The sequence below is a fragment of the Megascapheus bottae genome, chromosome 4 (assembly GCF_031878675.1).
Source record: "Megascapheus bottae isolate mThoBot1 chromosome 4, mThoBot2.hap1, whole genome shotgun sequence".
Taxonomy (NCBI): Eukaryota; Metazoa; Chordata; class Mammalia; order Rodentia; family Geomyidae; genus Megascapheus; species Megascapheus bottae.
In genome coordinates this window covers 15,975,394-15,992,078 of record NC_143512.1, presented here as the reverse complement: position 1 = coordinate 15,992,078, position 16,685 = coordinate 15,975,394, and the positions used below count along the sequence as shown (strand labels likewise).

General features: G+C 41.9%; 1 protein-coding gene across 3 annotated transcripts in view; it reads right to left on the bottom strand.

The window, feature by feature from the left end:
* Epb41l4a (erythrocyte membrane protein band 4.1 like 4A) overlaps positions 1-16,685 on the bottom strand; it is a 773,501-nt gene that overhangs the window by 66,015 nt on the left and 690,801 nt on the right. Inside the window, exon 31 of one of the 3 annotated variants that reach the window (XR_016535226.1) lies at positions 7,368-7,800. The exons of the other annotated variants lie outside the window; for them this stretch is intronic. The gene's annotated coding sequence lies outside the window, so the exon portion shown is untranslated. Of the gene's footprint in view, positions 1-7,367; positions 7,801-16,685 lie in introns of those variants that run through there. 3 annotated transcript variants of the gene reach the window in all.

Below are 16,685 nucleotides of genomic sequence, written 5' to 3'. Positions count from 1 at the left end.
ATATAAGTGGTAAAACTTCTATCAACTGTTTTAATAATATTTGGAGGACATATATGTATGTATATAATCTCCACCTATGAATCCCAGTCACTTGTATTTTTGTTTAATAATTCATACATGCTTTAAAATATACTAAGTACATTAAGGGTACATTGCTTTAATAAAATTTAGCTAGTGTTTTGGGAGTAGGTAGTTAAATGAGTTGAAATACAAAGGTAAGTCAGGAATGGTGGCTCACATCTGTGATCATAGCTACTCAGGAGGCTGGGATCTGAGAATCATTGTTAGAAGCCAGCCAAGGCAGGAAATTTTAAGAGTTATCTCCAATTCAACACAAAAAACTCGAAGTGGCTCAAGTGGTAGATCACTAGCCTTGAGCATAAAAGCCTCAGGGACAGTGCTCAAGCCCTTATTTCAAGCCCCAGGACCACCACGCACACATATGCCTGTGTGTTTACATGTGCGTGTGCACACACACAAAGTATATAAAGATACAGTATATTCTTGAAAATCAATTGGAAAGAGACCATATAACACATTTTTAATACTCAAGCATAGCTAAACAAGCAAGTTTTCTAGAAAGAAAGTGGTTTCCTTATTCCTATTTTGCAGATAAAGTATGAAGGCAAAGATGTATCCTAGGGTAGTATAATGTGAATTTTAAACTACTGTATCAGTTTCCAATTCACCACAAAGTTAGAACCACACAAATGTATTGCCTACAGAAGGTAAGATGTCCTAAATCATTTTTAAGACTACATTAAAGCTAAGGGATCAACAGATTTAAATTCCTTCTAGACTCTAGAACTAGGGAACAATCTGTTTTCCTTACCTTTTTAGTCTCTAGAAGTCAACTATATTCCCTAGCTAAAACATCATAGCATCTTCAAATTCCTCAATTTCTCTCTTGCACACGTAGGCACTTATGTTTTTTTTCATAACCTCTAGCCTATACCTATCCTTATATATCCTTCTCTGACTCTTCTATCTCCTTTTTCCATCTACTGCCCTAGCCCTGGAGCAGCCCCACTTCCAGTTTTCTAGTGGTTACTTTGAGATAAGAGTCTCACAGTCTTTAGTGCCTAGGCTGGCTTGGAACCACGATCCTCAGATCTAAGCCTCCTCAGTAGTGATGATTCCAGGGATGAACCACTGCCCTCCCTTCCTTCTTCCATCTTTTAATGATCCTGTGATCACACTGGGCTGGCTCTGATTGGTCTCACTCTCTTAAAAACATTAGCTTAAATATAGGAAGTCCCTCAGCTACGTAAGGGAAGATAGCCATATATTGTGGGGATTCAAATGTGAATGTACTTGAAGGGCAATTACACTATCATAATCACCATACTAATTGGCCCCCAAAATCTCAGCCAAGAAAGCAGAGTTAAGACAAGTCCCAAGCCTTTTGGAGAGTCACATAATTCTTATGTTCATGGTATTGTGAGTCAGATTAATAGGAGAGCCACAGCAAAGGGGAAATTATTTTGAAAGAAAAGCCTGCGCGAAACTTACAGTGGTGCTCTAGCCTGACTCAACAAATATTTGGTGACTAGATGAACATCGTTAGTATGTGACTCATTTGGTTTAGTCAAACATTAATAATGCAGTGATCACCATGGCTGCCTAATTGCTATCAGAACTAAAGGTAACAAGACATTCACACTGCTTACAGCTACACTGTAAGATCGGTGTGAGCTGCATGAAATCATTCAACCAATACAACCATGTAAATAAGAGCAAAATCATATACAGAGGCTTACCTCTGCTGTAAATTGGATAAAAGGAGGAAAATGGAAGAACTACTGGAGTCTATACTGCTCAGAAGGACACTGGAGCCTTGAGAATGACAATGTTCATTACATAGGAAAGACAGTGCAAATGTGTCTCCAATACTCAGAATGAATAAATGACAGACACCTAGATACATAGATGCACAAAACTAGAATATCTGCAGAATTCTCACAGAGCATGGACCACATTAGACAAGAAAACTAAATTCACCAACTTACCAGTAAGCCAATATTTATTGAACGAGTGTTTTGTGTATCAGCTTTACACAACTGTCAGAGAAAAAGTATTGAAAAGTTTATAATTTGTCTCTGCACCATGGCACTTCATTTTCTGGCAAGTATATTTTATGTCCAAAATTATGACAGGGGAGTCCTAGTCAATTTTTATTCTATTTGAAGTGTTCGTAGTTTTAGGATTAGACCCATATATGGTAGAATTTAGAGAAGAAAAACTTAGAGCAGGAGTGCAGATCTTACATATATCATGTTCTGCATGGCCTGTTCTCTTTAAATTTATGGAGTCCAATGTTAAATATACACTCTGTGACACTAAATATAAAGCTGATAATCTTGCCAGAGCTCTTCAAGTTTCTGCAGCTAAACTGGGTAGGCCAGCAGGGCATAGTCCCTGGACTTGAAGATTCTCAGCTGTCAAATGAGTCTGAAATTGTGCCAGTTCAATTTCAAATGAGCTAAGCCTGCTAAATAAGATAATTGAGATGAATGCTGGCATCAGCCAGGGTGAGTCAGAAGAGTCTCTGACAGCAAGTGCTCCACTCAAGGAGATATATTTTAGCCTCTTCAGAAAAATTGTTTTTTTTTTTAGGAAAAGGAAAGTAATAGTTTGTTGTTGATGTTAGGCAAATCTACAGAATGCATTTATGGAGGAAGAAAATCAGCAGACTAAGAGGGAAAATAAATGTATAGAAGGCATAATAAGGAAAAATAAATTCATTATTATTTTGGGACTTTATATTAAGCACAGACCTTTAGGATTTAATAAGTTTTCCCCTTAAGTTTATGACCTAACTTGGATATTTTGACTTAAAGATTACCATGATAGTGGTTAATGGAGAAGAATGACTTATTTTTTTGATAGAATCTGCTTTTAAAACATGGATCAAATTCAACTTTAAGAAACCCATCTAATGGAAACTATACAAAGCCATAAGAAGCAAACAATTAAATTCAAGATCAAAATATTCTAAAATATCAATTCAAAATAATTTTTAAAAACCCTGGACAATGGTTACATGATTTCATAACTTTCTCAATAAAATATACCATCCATAGTTTTAATCTTCCCTGGGAATTTTGTGACTATCATTGTTGAATCTTAAGTAGAATTGGCACTTGTTAAAGATGATCTTTTACCTCAACATCATAAATTCCGAGCATAATTCTTAAAATGAATTTTTTCCTTTGATTCCTTTTCCTACTGTGACTTTCTGTTTCTATGTCCAATGTCTAATTTGTTATCCTAATCTATAATTGTATATAGGAATGTGGTTATGAGGAACAAGATTAGCTCCCTATTCTCACAAAAAAAAACCCTCAAATGCTTCACTTTCTGCCTAGAGGATGTGGACACTTATACTGGATCTGTAAACTGAATCAGGCAAAGGGTGGTATTACTTGATAGGGAGATTATTTGTAACTAAAACACTTCAAAAACTAAGCCGCAGGTTTCTACTCTAGAGTAAATGTGGCTATAGTGAAATTCATTGAAAAACTATGTCAAATCAAAATTTATTGCTGAGGCAATTTCTAATTAATAAGCCAAATTTTTTATAAGAAATAAGCAATGAAAAATGTTGCCATGTTCTTTTTACATGTATTTTCTTGAATTTAAGAGTCAATGGAATGCTGCAATTGTGTAAGCTAGTCATCATTAAACAGGGGTATATATTAGATCCATCCACAGGCCAGCTATAGAGATACGTCATTTGTACACCACTACAGTCTGTACACAGAAAGCCTCTGTTCTTTCTGTCTTGCAATCTCCTACAAATTTATTGTTAAACTAGTACATGGTAAGGGAAGTCCTGTAAAGCAAGGCAGCTCAAGGCAATTACCAGGCTATATTTTGCCTTGGGCCCTCCAATTGGCACTAGGATTCAGCATAGCTTGGTGAACACAGGATTCTGGTGGGGTTCCTGGGAGTTCAGCAGGCTTCAAAGGGCATATTGTTGGAAAGCTGGACCTCAACATCAATGTGTGGATGCCATAGCTCATCCCTGTCCCCTGTCATGCCAGTCACTTTCTAAGCAAGGATCTAATAGCGAAGGTGGTGGGAATAACATTCCCTAGTCCAGGATGGACTTCAATTTTCAAATGTACAATAAAGTATTTGGATAAGAATCTGCATATAGGAAGCATCACCGCTGTGGGAATATTGTGTTGTCCAGAGGGATAGGGCAACACTTACTAAAGAATGACTAGGTTTTAAATGGCAAGTGCAATTCTACTGAGAATCTAGAGAAGTGAGATGGGATTAAAGCGAAACACAAGAAGGATGGGCTTGGAAAGGATAGCATGAGCACGGCATCATGATAGCACCATCTTGGGCCAATGAAAGTGGTGACTGAGCAGAGGATCTTCAGATTACTAAAGACTTTCTAAGGCCTAGGGTCAAGAGACAAGGAATCACGGAATGATTCTAAGAAATGGCCCAGGAGTCTTGTGATAGACGGCATGCAGGAAAGAATGTGATGGCCTCAGAACTCCACTCAGAAGATGAACAGGCCCTGGGAGAGGGCACTGGCTGGAGAGGACTTCACACGCTCCTAGGTGGCCAGTCACAGGGTGACCTTCTTTCACACATGCTAATTTCACCAGCCATTGTGTTTCTGAATCCTCTGAGATCACCACACAGTGTGTGTAAAAAAGGTGCTGCCCTAGACAGGGTGTAGGAGAGCAGGACAGCCAAAACCCATGGAGAGGAGCCCTGGCCCTGTGATGTCCCTCAACTCCAGTCCTTAGGGAATGGAAGGGAGGCCATATCAAGAACATCGTGAACCTCAGGAACCCCTGGTCAGAATGCAAGCGTCAGAAATATGGTTACAAAGAGAGAGCTTCTTCTTCATGGACTGACCACAGGAAGACATTGGAGGTGGGAAGATGTTGTGCTTCTTGGTGTCACTTCCAAGATGACAACTGAAGGTCTGGGGGAATCTCTGGAGGCCACAATTGTGTGGGGGAAACCAGGAGAGGTGCATGTAAAACTGTGCACCTGGGAGCCAGGAGAGTGGCCTGGGAGTAGACTGGATGCTTAGCATGCACGAAGACCTGGGATCGATTTCCTCAGTACCACATAAACAAAACAAGCTGGAAAAGTTTCTGTGGCTCAAATGGAAGAGCCCTAGGCTTGAGAAAGCCCAAGGACAGCGTTCAGGACTAGAGTTCAAGACCCTGGAGCTGCAAACAAATATTCTTTAATAAAAATAAAGGGAAAAGAAACTGCACCTGTCCAACTGCAGCAAGTCCCACATTGGCCCCAAACTAGACCATACAGAGTTAGATGGGGCTGGGACCACAGGAGCAGACTCCACCCACTCTGCCTGGATCCCCAGATTCTGGCTACACCCCCTATTACTTTCTGTTTCTCCCTAGCCAATGGGACACTAGACTTGGGGGCACACTCACTTTCCATGCTGCCTAGCAACACTGGTGTGGTCTCTGGAGGCTTACACCACTACCAGCAGCTGATGGAAGTAGAGGTGGCTCAGTGTGAGCCAGAGAATCCAGGTGATTTGGTGATATATGAGGAGACACGAATACTTTTTAATGAGTGGAGACTTCAAAGAGCCTGGGAATGTGGCCCGACCATCTTTCGTGTCCCAGAGCTGGCATGTTGGAAAAACAAGACCAAGAAAGAAACGACTGCAGGAACACCAGCAGCAGAACTGTCCTCATGGACCTGAAGAATTTAAGAGCAACAGGAAAAAGAAAAGGGGAGGCAAGCCCAAGCCCAACACCAACACCACTGGGCTCTGTAATCCACGTGAGGGTGCAGCCAGAGACCACGCTGACCCTCAGCCTCGCCTGCCTGCTCGCACAGTCGGAGGAGCCAGGGTCAAGAGGGCCCCCGGTCCCAAGAACAACGAGGATCTGGAGAAGCGCTACCAGTGCCTGCTGCTGGAGCAAACTAATACAGCAACAGCTTTTCAGTGAAATCCACCAACTGAAGCAGCTACAGCAAGACCTGCAGGAACAACAGCAGGAAGAAAAGGAGAAGATGGCCCAGGTGCAAGAAACACTGAAAGCAGAGTCACAAGACAATAAGGTAGCCATCAGATGTTGCTTTCAGAGAAAGGCCACTTACAATCTGCCCTGGCCCACATGGAAAAGGAAGCCAACCAAAGTCAAGTGGAGCATCAAGATATGACCAGCCGCCTGCAGGCTTCTCAGCAGCACAGGCTGGACCTGGAGATGGCCTTGTGTGCCCTCATTACCACGCAGAAGGATACTGAGCAGAAGAACAGACAACAGCTCATCCAAGGTCTGGGTGATGTGAAGCTGCAGCTCGAGGCAAAGAGCAGAAGCTGGGACAACCTGTGAATGCAGCCTTGCAGGGGAAGCTGGACATGCTCTAGACCCAGAAGTCCAAAATGAAGTTGAGAATCGAAAAGTTCCAAAGAGCACTAGGGGAGTCGGCAATGCTAAAATAAGACTACAGAATATACAAAGTGTGGTGAGCGCATTGAGTGTGCGGAGGACCTGAGGGTGGAGAAGCCCATGTTGATGGAGAAGGTGCGGCGGCTCTCAGGGAAGATGAGCCAACTCACAGACGAGTGGGAGAAGACCTGTGGCAGATTTTGGATCTAGAGAAGAAGCTGGCAGAAACGGAGAAGAAGCTGGCAGAGGCGCAGTGCCCTGCAGGACCATCTCAGGCTGAGCAGCAGCACCAGGCCCAGGCCTGCCAGACGAAGGAGCAACAACTCCAAATACAAGTTCAGGAAAACCAGAGCCTCGGTCTCCAGAACCTGGAGCAGCAGGAACGGCTGCTGATACCGCCGAAGAAGGTGGAGGAGTGGGATCGGCATGATGAGGCTCAGCCCAACATCCCTGACACCCAGAGATGCACAGCCCTGCCTACCAGAGAGCTGAAAGAGCAGCTGGAGCAGCTGCAGGAAGCTGTCCACAGGCTGAGCACTGAGAAGGACCAGCTCGCCAGCCTCCTGACCTCAGAGCAGCGGGAGAAGAAACAGCTCCAGGAGAAGCTGGAGCAGCGAGAGATGCAGTTAGGAGAGTGGAAGGAGGTGGCTGAAGGGAGTTGGCAAGCAGCCCAGAGTCTACAGGAGCTCAATGCCCAGTACCTGGCCCAGCTGCAGGAACTCAGAGCCACCCGTGAAGACGACAGGGCCTCCATTCAGCAGCTGAGTGCAGAGAAGGAGGAGCTGCAGCAGCACCTGCTGAGGCACACCCAGCTGCTGGAGCAGCAGCAGCAGCAGGACCTGACCTTGACCCAAAGGTTATAGGACACTCTGTAGTGTCTGGAATCCATTAAGCAAGAGAAGGAGCAACTCTAAGCTCAGCTGTGCTTCCTCAATTTCCCCAGAGAAGATAAAGAATGGGACAAGGAAGAAGCAATGGCTGAGGATTCAACTCTAGCCGCCATGACCCTTCCAGAGGCTGTGGACAACCCACATGTCACGCAGGCCCTTTACGTTAAAGCCCAATCAGGTGCTGAGGTGACCAAAGTGAAACTCAGCCAGCAGCTGCAGCAGAACCACTGCCAGTGCCTGGACATCCTGGCAGCCCAGTATCAGACCAAGTTGGAGCAGCAGGAGAGCAGGAACCATGGTCCATCAGGGGACAGCAAGCAGGACACGTGGGGGTCTGAGACGAAGATGAAAATCTACTTCCTGCAGGTCCTGCCTGACCAGGTGGAGCACCAGAGTCCAGTGGGGGACCTCCAGCGCCGCTGTGCCCAGCTGTCCAAACACATCAGCGCCCTCGACGACTCCATAGTGGTATTGGAAGTATTGATGGAAGTCCTGGAGTCCCCCTGTAAAGAGAAAGATGAGTGTGTCAAGCAGCTGACCCAGGAGAAGGTGCAGAAGAAGAAGGAGCTGCAGGAACTCCTGGTGCTGCTTGTGGGGGAAGGCAAGGAGTGCCAGGGCCAGATGCCAGCACTCCCCGAGACCCCTGCTGCTGAGGCCACTTCACACCTGCCAGGCCCTTCCACCACTGAAGAGAGCAAGGAGCAGAAATTCTTTGCAGATGCCCAACTCCAAGAGACTGTGCAGCTGGCCCAGGGAGAGGCTGGGGGGCCTTGTCGCCTAAAGGCCTCCACCACAGAGCCCACTGTGATGCGGATGCCTGATACCCAGCCCCCTGAAGAGCTTTCTGGCCTGGGCAACCAGCGATACGGGTCTGCCCCTTTTTTCTCCAGGCTGAGGAAAATGATGTGCTGCTGATAACCACTCTATCAGTCCTCCATGGATTGTGTATAGCCAAAGACCTCAATAAAAATGAGTGAACTTTTGCTCCTGAAACTCCTGAAACAAGTTGATTCTAAAGTTTCTATGAAATCCCCTTCAGAATAGCCAGGAAAGGCTTAGTAAAAAGGAGTGGCTCACATCTGTAATCCTAGCTACTCAGGAGGCTGAGATCTGAGGATCAAGCTTCAAAGCCAGTCTGGGCACAAAAGAATCTGAGCCTCTTAACTCCAATTAACCTCTAGAAAATGGGAAGTGGGGCTTGGCTCAAGGGTAGGGTGGTTGCCCTGAGCTGAAGTGCACAGGGACAATGCCCAGCCCCAGAGATAGGGTGGTAGCCTTGAGCTGAAGAGCTCAAGAACAACACCCAATCCAAGTTCAAGCCCCATGACCCAGAAAAAAAAAGGAGTTTAGATGAGAGAAGAAGCAGAGCAAGTGAGAAAGGAACTTCCCCATCAGAAAAGTAAATGAGAGCCTCTAGAAAAATATGAAGTGATACTCCCCTTTAACATTACAACTATAGATTAGAGTAGAAATCTAGAAGGAGGTTGCACATGGAAATTTAGAAAATGGAGAAGGTCTTATTTCAAAAACGCTAGGGAAACAGCAGTAGGAACTGAATGTTCAAATGCAAAAACATACCAAGTCATACATCATACAAAAAATACAATGTAACTAGGTCAGTGATCTAACATGTAAAAAGGCTAAAAGATGACATATATTACTTAACTATAACTCAAAACTCACATGTTCAAAAGAAATAATTCATAATCAAGAATACATAAAACAACAAATTTTCTTCATGGTAGAAAAACACCATAAGAAAATTAAATTATAAGTACAAAGTGGAAGATATATTTGCAGTAGATAGTACAGTGAAAGGAAATGAAAATGTGTATTAGATGAACAGATATAAAAGTAATTCCAAAAGCTTTAGGACACAGCAAAAAGGTTCTACTCATGGTAAGGTAAATGCCACTTAAACATTTTTCACTTACCAAATTTAAAACTATAGAAGCTTATCCACATAGAAGCTCTTCAGCTCATCATTGTTGGAAATGGAAAACTGCACAAGTGCTCTTGCAGGAGTGAAATGCTTCAAGGACATTTAGTAATCAACTTAGTAACCATATATCTTAAATCTTACCCTTAAATTTATCCATGTAATATAATGAATACTAAGGTATTCATTACTTATTTGCTTTATCTATGTATTCATCACAGCCTAAATGCCCATTCACTTGAGGATAGTTGGGTAAACTATGACACAGCTACATAAATGGAATATTTTTGTAGCATTTAAATACCTTGAGGAAGACTCATATGAACTAAGCTGGAGTTAATTGGCAAGATAACTCAATAAAAGATTCAAATTATTATATGGAATACACATATGAACATGTATTATATGGAGGGGAAGAAATTTACATATGTTAGTTTCTTTATATACATTAGATTCCTTTCCTTTCCTCATCTCTCCTTTACATTTTTCTCTTCTCTATCACTTTCTCTCTCTCGTTCTCTCTCTCTCTCTCTCTCTCTCTCTCTCTCTCTCTCTCTCTCTCTCTCTCTCTCTCTCTCTCTTTCTCTCTCTCTCTTTCTCTGTCTCTTTCCTTTGTGGGTCATGGGGCACCATCCTTGAACTCTTCAGCTCAAGGCTATGACCCTGCTTCCGGCCTGGGCATTGTCTCTGAGCTCTACATCTCCAGGCTACTGCCCTACCCTTGAGCTAAGCCCCATTTTCCATTTCCTAGAGGTTAATTGGTGATAAGACTCTCAGGTCCTTTTGTGCCTGGGCTGGCTCTGAACCTTGATCCTCAGATCTCAGCGTTCTGAGTAGCTAGGATTACAGGAGTGAGGCACAGTGCTGGCTTCTCTCTGTCTGTGTCTGTGTCTGTCTGTCTGTCTGTCTGTCTCTCTCTCTCTCTCTCTCTCTCTCTCTCTCTCTCTCTCTCTCTCTCTCTCTCTCTCTCTCTCTCTCTCTCTCTCCTCTCTCTCTTCCTTTAAAGGAAGATTCAAATCGTATCTATTATGGGCCTGAATTTATTCTTCTGACTACCCCAGAAATGTACCAAACCCTGGGTCTAGGCACAGGACTGATGTAGGCCCATGTGTGAGTGGAAAAGGTAGATGGAATGTAGTAACAAGTTCCTGGCATGGGAATGAGACTTCCAGAGAGAATGCTATCAGACAATCTGAGATGTACGGGGAGCAAAGTAGAAGACATAGAGAATGGGGTAAAATTACACTCACTGCATTATCTTCAAGAATATTGATTTTTGATCCATGTCAATGTCTCACATATTAAATAACCCATGTTAAAGTATGGGGGAATCCAAAATTAAATGTACACAGACACCACTGTTTATCAAATAAGTAACATAATTACACTGAAAGGAGTCATACACTTCCCAAGGACACATATTACCTATGTAATATTCCTGATAAGAGATGTGTACCTTGAAAATAATCATGAGGAAACAATCAGAATAATCTAGACAAAATTACAACTTGCAAAACAACTGGTCTGGATTCTTCCCCTGAAAATATCATTGTCATAAGAGATTTTTAGAAAATATAAAAAGCTGGGGAATTGTTCTATATGAAAGAAAATCAAAGAAAATCGATATTCTTAATTGGATCCCACCAGGAGGGAGCTGTAAAGTTCTTTATTGGAACAACTGATAAAGTTATAATATAAAGTTGCATTAAGCAGGAGCATTGTATAAATGTTAAATTTAATGATCATGATGACCTGAATTTATTTATTTATTTATTTCTACTTACTTATCACCAGCCCCAGGGCTTATACAGGGCTTGGGCACAGGTCTGAGCTTCATTACTAAAGGTTAGCATTCTACCATTTGCACCTCAGCTCCACTTCCAGCCTTTTGGTGGTTATTTGAACATAAGAGTCTCATAAAATTTTCTGCCCAAGTTGGCTCTGAATTCATATTCTCAGATCTCAGCCTCCTGAGCTAGGATTATAGGCACGGGCCACTAGCCTAGCTCTTGTTTTATTTTTTATCTTCTTTTTTCAACAGATACATGCTGAAGAATTGGAGGGGATGGGGGATGTGAACTGGCTCACTGTTAGCATTCAAATGTTTTAGCAAATAAATGAATGAGTGGTTGAATGAATAAATGTGTGTCTATTACAGGGAGACAGGCAGAATACAAGGATTTAAAAATTGGCACAAAAAGCTAGTGGGTTAATCTAAATATGCTATACAGAAATAACAAGTTTGGGAGATCTATTGTACAACATGATGATTATAGTTAATAACTTACCGAGTACTAGAAAACGGCTGATTTTAAACATTGTCACCACACAGATAAGCAATAGAAAATGTGAGTTGGCTTGCATTCAGTGTATACACATGTCAAACTATGATGCTGTGATTATGGTATCATAAATCATATATATATATGTATATATGTAATATATACATACTGTTTGTCAAGTAGCAACTGGTAAATCAAGATGAAATGTTTGAGTGTTATTTTATTATTCTGATTCTTTTTCTACAAATTTGAAACTTAAGTTGGAAGTCATAGAGAGAAAAATGTACATAAGCCTGTACTACAGGTTTGGAAATAACTGTATCTCTCTGCCATCTCCTGCCTTGTGTCACTGAGTCAGACAACACCATGTAGGACTATCCCTATAACATGCACTGTGATTTCTGACAACATCGTCTGGAAAAGAGTTTAGTGATATTCTGTTCTGTTCTGGAGAGTCTTTACTCAGGCAGAAAACAGAAAATTCATATGGTTTTATAACTGTAGGAGAATATTCACCCTTCTGTCTACTGAAGACAAGGCATTGGCCCTCAGCCTGCGACTGTGAAGGATAATGTATTTCCAATTGGGTGTCCATATTCTGTCACAGTAAATCACAGCTTTGCAAAGCTACATGAAGAAGAATAAGGGAGAAGCAATTTCTTACCAAGTATTTTTGGTGAGCGGTAAATTACACAGGAATTGTTGTGGCCTTGAAGATCACTGTAACTTAGCCTTGGAGTTCTTAATTCAGCGTAAGAAGTTAGTAAATGCATCTCCTTCAGGCCTTGCAGCTATAATAGCTTGGTTTCTGACTAAATAGGAAAACATGTCTACTTTTCCTTGCCTTGTCTTGCCTTTCCTCTGTTTCCCCTTTCTTCCCTTTTTCCTTTCCTTCCTTTTAATTTCTTTTCCTCTCCCCTACTTTTTCTCCTCCCTCCCTCCCTTCTTCTCTCTCTGTTTCTGTCCCTCTGTCTCTGTCTCTCTTGTCTGCCTCTCTGTTTCTGTCTCTCTCTCTCTCTCTCTCTCTCTCTCTCTCTCTCTCTCTCTCTCTCTCTCTCTCTCTCTCTCTCTCTCTCTCTCTCTGTCTTTGTGTCTCTCTCTCCCACCAACCCACCCCTCAGGATTCATATATTTTCTGATGTGAGTTTAAATATGTCCTTCTGACTGTATCCTAGAAAGGTACCAAACCATAGATCTAGTCACAGGCCTAATGTAGTTTTCTGTATGAGTGAAGAGGGTGGATTTTAGGGACAACTTGTGGAAATGAGACCTCCAGAGCTTTATTGCTCTGGAATCAGAGCCCAGAGACCTTCCTGGGTCTTGTTCGACCTCCAGGGAGAGCCAGACTTGATGTGGCTTTTGGCTAGAGAAGGGGAACAGGCTGTGCTGGGGAACTTGCAACTTGGAAAGTCTATTGAAGAAGAATGTGGGCTGGCAAATATTGATGTCTTTACAAGGCTACATGTAAAGTAATTAAACTTAATTTTTTTTGGAAAAAAAAAACTTTGTGTTTCTGACTGTTGACTTAAAAAATCACTCCCAAATAAAACATTATGCCTTTTACTTATTGACTCAGCACTAAGCAGCTGGGAAGCCAGAGATCCTTTATTCCAAATGAAACTTGTAAGGTGGAACAAATAAGCCACCACTTTATATTCCAGCAGGTTATTCAATCATTAGAGAATAGCAAGCCTAACTGTTCTTTTCAGATGTCTCAAAGCAAACCCAATAAAATATGAAGGAAAATATGAAATACTTTATAAATAATATCGATTTAAGCAATTCAGCAAATTTGATCATATTTTAAGGGCCAAACTTTATAGAAATATATTCTATTTTTTACCTGCACAATGACTTCTGGAAAAGGAAAATCTCATTTGTAACTAATAAGTTTAAATGACAATTTTCAGAATCATAACAGCAGACCATGAACATTTTCTTAGGTAGGACTGAAATAATTGAGTAAAAGTTATTTATCCCCTTAGGAGTCCTAAAGTACTTTAAAATTTTAGCAACGGTTTGGGAAGATTTATATCATGTCTTGTTATACATGAGCTTTTTTTTAAGTTTATAAATGTCCACAGAAAATGACTAAGTAATTCTGTGAGTAAAGCTAACCCACCCACTTTTTTTCTTGGATAAAAAGAAAATCTAGCTGGGTGCTGTGGCTCATGCCTATAATCCTAGCTACTCTTTGATCTGAGGATCAAAGCCAGCTCCAGCAGCACTAAAGACCATGAGACTCTTATCTCCAATTAACTACCAGAAAACTGGAAGCTGGGGATAGGGCAGTAGCCTTGAGCTGAAGAGCTCAGAGACAACATCCAGGCCCAGAGATAGGATGGGAGCCTTGAGCTGAAGATTTCACTGAGAAGAGAAGAGCACCCAGGCCCAGAGTTGAGAGAAAGAGAGAGAGAGAGAGAGAGAGAGAGAGAGAGAGAGAGAGAGAGAGAGAGAGAGAGAGAGAGAGAGAGAGAGAGAGGAATGGAAGAAAGGAAGGAAGGAAGGAAGGAAGGAAGGAAGGAAGGAAGGAAGGAAGGAAGGAAGGAAGGAAGGAAGAAAGGAAGGGAAGAGAGAGAGAAAGAAAATAAAATCTAGAGCTTGAATAGGAGAAAGGCTAATCTTCATACTAAAACAAAACTCTTCCCATCTTTTCAGGGAAAAGAGGCTTGAAGGTTTATCCTCTCAGGACAGTAGGGCACAGAATTGACTTTTTCTTCCTCCTTACAATCTCTCAAGAGTTTTTAGTGGTACAGGTTTCTCAGATTGTGATTCAAAGCCAGCTGGGAAGAAAAATCCACAAAACTCTACCTCCAAAATAAGCAGCAAAAAATTGGGCTGGATATTGAAGTGCTAGAAAACCAGTTAAGCAAGCCAAGTGAGTTAGAAGGCCCAGAGTTCAAACCCTGGTGCAAGAATGGAAGGAAGGAAGGAAGGAAGGAAGGAAGGAAGGAAGGAAGGAAGAAGGAAGGAAGCAAGCAGGGAGGGAAGGAGGAAAAGGAAGGGAGGGAGAGAAAGAAAGGGAGAAAGAGAGAAAGAAGGAAAGAAAGAAAGAATGAAAGAAAGAGGAAAAAAGAAGAAAGGAAGGAAAAGAAAGAATTTCCTACTGCTCTGGTCACACATATATGGTTTCTCCTCTTCCTGGAGCAATAATTTTTTGTTCCTATACATGACTTAACATGTACTTATCTATAAGAATGCACTAAACTTTGCACCTCCATGGCACAGGACTCTGTGAGCCTTTCCCTGATAGGCTCTAGTCTCAGTCTGCCTCTTATTCAGAAATAGCTCACCATCACCTACTGGGATTGCTCATCTTCTTTGTATTGCATTGACTGTTCCTTCTAAGATAGGGACATCTTTCTCAGAATCCTATCTCCAAGTCCCATCAAAATGTGAACAGTCGATGTCTAAAACAAAATCAGCAACTTTCTTTTTTTAAACATTGGTTAATTTACACTATTTAGTAGTTTTCAGTGTGCAGTTCTCCATCCTGGAATGGTGACTTTAAGTCTTTCCCCTTCAAGCTCATCTGCTCCACCTAGCCCTCCAGCACTTGGTTTAGAAAGCTTCTTCCCTCCCCATGCTCCTGGTCAGGTTGGTTAGTGTACACTGTGCTAGAATCTCGTGCTTTGCACTAGTCTACAACAGTCTTTACACCTTCTATTGTGGTGGTGATTTCTTCTCCAGCATGTAAGTTCCATAATGGCACAGACTGTGTCACAGCTTTAACCATGGCTTTCCCAGAATGTGTCTTGAGCTGGCATGTAGAATATGGATTCTATTCCTGGACACACCTGTTGAGTGAGTAGTATTTTATTTATTTACATGTGTGTTTAGAATTATGAGTGGACTTCTCCTCCTCCAGTTGTAACTCTCTTCTCTGTCTGGCTTTTCTTCAATTCTACCCCCTTGTAATTTATTGCTCAAAATCTCTTAATGCCACTTTATGGACTAAATACCAAACCTGAAGGACTGCTGCTGGAGGTGAAGGCAGTCTTTGATGTGGCCTACTCTTGTCCTCTCACCTCAGGCCTCTTCATGTCTCACTGCATTCTCCTTCTAGGTTGGCTAATTGCTTTATTCCAAAAAAAAAATAGGATGCTCAATTACCCACCACAGCCATAGTTGCTGTCTATGGAGTTTTACTACAACCTACCTCCTGTGTGTGTAAGACAGAAAAAGAAAGAGGTATGTGGAATGATTAGTACAATAAACAAAATAGTATACCTTTAAACTATTTAGCCTGTGGACTAGCCTAGGAGGCAGGCTCTGCCTCAAATGAACAACAGTGATCCTGAGACTGTTGGGCAAATGTCTTAGAAAAGTCCAAATACATTATTATTTAGTCAGATATCCAGAAAAAGACATAGTTAGACATAGAAAGAGGAGTTGGGAAGAGGGCAGGTGAAGAGAAGAAGAGTGGTAGAGTGGAGGTGGCAGACCACAGGAGTGAAGCAGGTAGTTAGCCAGCGGTGCGAAGCTGACCGGACAACGGAAACTTTAAGTAAGGAGAAGCAGGACAATGCCCAGAGTCCAGACTGAGCTGGTTGGTAACAGTTTGAAAATCAGGAATTACTGATCTGCTGCTGCTGTGAGCAGCAAGATAATCAGGTCACGAGTGCCATCTGGACGGTAAATGACCTTTCAGTTCCTGAGCCATGCAGCAGTCTGCACAACATCAATTGTGAAATGTGTTCCATTTCCATCATACCCAATGTGGGGGCTGAATGCGAGCCTTCCCTATTTCCCCAAGTGCTGTCAGAATAATCACACATGTTATTCAAGGCAGCCGGGGTATGTCTCTGTATTATCTGGAGAGCCACACACAGATTCAATTCTTTTCATTAAGACATTACCTTTTATAGGGACCATAAAACAAACAAACAAAAACTTTCAATATATAGGACCATAGCATTGCTTTTTGTGCTGTGTTGTTTCTGGGACCAATTGTATATTCATTCTATCACCTCAAAGACTGACTGAGCATCTTGCTTAACTAAAAAAAAAATGAGGGGGGAACACCTTTCTTAGCCAGTTTCATATATACTTAGTATTTCCTGTACAAAATTATTACTGAGTTGTATTATATAATTATGATTCCTCATTGACAGGCAAGATGTGTGTTAACTGAAATAATCCAAATGTACTGCATATTTATTGAAAA